The sequence below is a fragment of the Pteropus vampyrus genome, unplaced genomic scaffold (genome assembly GCF_000151845.1).
Source record: "Pteropus vampyrus isolate Shadow unplaced genomic scaffold, Pvam_2.0 Scaffold47, whole genome shotgun sequence".
Taxonomy (NCBI): Eukaryota; Metazoa; Chordata; class Mammalia; order Chiroptera; family Pteropodidae; genus Pteropus; species Pteropus vampyrus.
In genome coordinates this window covers 3,855,111-3,857,412 of record NW_011888828.1, presented here as the reverse complement: position 1 = coordinate 3,857,412, position 2,302 = coordinate 3,855,111, and the positions used below count along the sequence as shown (strand labels likewise).

At 29.2% G+C, this 2,302-nt stretch overlaps 1 protein-coding gene across 6 annotated transcripts in view; it reads right to left on the bottom strand.

The window, feature by feature from the left end:
• The window catches only part of LRBA (LPS responsive beige-like anchor protein), a 573,246-nt gene that overhangs the window by 364,816 nt on the left and 206,128 nt on the right, over positions 1-2,302 (bottom strand). The gene's annotated exons all lie outside the window — the stretch shown is intronic.

Genomic DNA, 2,302 nt, shown 5'->3' with positions numbered 1-2,302 from the left:
AATAAAGAAATCTCAGAGAACAAGCAAATCGTCAGTTGAGAAAAAATACAGGACTGGCCTCAAACTTCTCTGAAAGCAACAGTTGTTACTTCAAAGCCAGAAGACAACAAAACAACATCTATGAAGTTCTAAAGGAACTTCAGTCAAGACTTGAAAATCTCTCAGGGTGTCATTCAAATGTAAGGACAGCAGGCAATTATTCTTAAACATGAAAAAAATTTTAAGTTTACATCACGTGAGATCCTTGTAGATTAAAAAAAAAAAAAAGATGAAACCTAGCTAATTAAGAATTGAGTCAAAAAAAGGAACCTGGAAATTAGGAAACTGTGACTAATAAAAGAGAGGTTGGGTACTGAATTCATTTAAATATATTACAAACATGAGTACTATCGCTATTGTGATTACAAAACATGAAAATTATACACTTAGTCGATATAAAAATTAAAATATAACTAAAAACTGGGAGATGGAGGGAAAAAAATGAAAAGAAGGTATGAGCTTTCATAGTAGATTATGAATCAGAATATGAGGCTTAAAATGATGTGAATAAAACTCTTGTAAAAAAAATTTTAAAGAAGTAATCGACCTCTTATTTTTTTGTAACTTATTAATACCCTGTTCTTTAAAGAAATGTTTGTTTTTCCTTAGTTGTTTTTGTTAAATTGACATGCAATGCTGCAATAAATAGCTTTGTATATCCATTCTTACATACTATTACTTTTATTTCCGAGAGATTAACTCACAGAGTAGAATTATCGGGTAAATGCACTTTTGTGTGTGCTTATATAATTATTAAAATACATTATGATCATATCGCCTTTCTGTGACACTAAAAATGTACCACTGCCCACTCATTTTCCCTAGCCCCCTCGGCGGTACATTATCATTTTTTTTTTTTTAAGTTCCTCTCAATCTGAGAATAGAGAAGTGATGGATCATGATTTCTCTAATGTGTAAGTCAAGGAATTAATTCCTTGAATATTTGTGCATTTGAGTATCATTTTATGTTACTGGTCACATTCTTTTGTGAAATTCCTATTCATATCCCTGAGTACTTGTCTGCTGGGTTACTTTTCTCTTATAAGAATTAACATATTAAATATATTAATTTGTCAGTCCTTCCACATAGCATTGTCTTTCCACACTGTCGATGGCATCTTTCCTCAGCTTAATGTTATATGTAGTAATAGATATTTATGTTTATACTTTCAAAGTGTTCTGTCTCGGTTACAAAATTCTCACATATGCCTCATTTCCACTTTTCAGTTTTCCAAATATTTTTCTGAAATATTTACTCTGTCATCTTTCACCCTATATACTTATTCTATCTGGAAGATTTTTTGTATATGCTGTCTTTATAGTATTGTTTTAATTAGTATTGCTTTTTTGGAAAGGCAAGTATTATACATCCTCAACATTCTTTTTTCATAAATCTTAGGACTATACTAAAGCATTTATTTTCCTATATTAACTGGATAATTGGATATACAAATATATTACTTGGAAGATTTTTATATCTGGATATTTTTAAAGGAAATAGTTAAATTCCAAATTATTCTACTGTTCTAATGGTAAGTTTTTAATGTTTGGATATTTTTTTAAGGGGATATTTCAATTACAATTCACTCCACTGTTATTCTAATGATGGTATGCTAATGTATGTGTTGAATTTACATGTTAATTTGAAAAAAACTGACATTGCTATGACATTAAAATTTTCTCTTTTTGATGACGAAAGACATTACGGGGACAATAGAGAAACTATAAATAAGGACTGTAAATTAAATAATACATTGTATTAATTTTAACTTTCTGATCTGATAACTGTGTAAGATTAAAATAGAATGCACGGGAAATTCTCACTGAAGTAGAGATAAAAGGAAATTATGACTTCAACTTACTCTCAAATTCAGAAAAATAAAGAGGGCTAGTACATGTGGTGAAACAAACAATCACAGAATCAAGGAGAATGGTGAATGAGTTCTTTTATTACTCATAATTTTCCTGAAAATCTCAAATTATTTCAAAATAAAACACTGATTCTCTGTGTTTCTCTCTCTCTCTCTTTCCTGTGTACAAAGAATATGGAATGACTTTCCAGTAGTATGTATTATTTTTTATTAATGAGGTTTTATAGTTTCGTTCCAAATTGTATCTGTGCATTACTTACAGAATTTGACCCCAAATATTATGTTTGTCTTAACTGTAAACAGACTATATTTCTAATTAATATTCTTAGCTGGCTACTGCTTACTAGTCAAAAGAAAATTTTTTGCATATTAACTTGTATATAACAATGTTA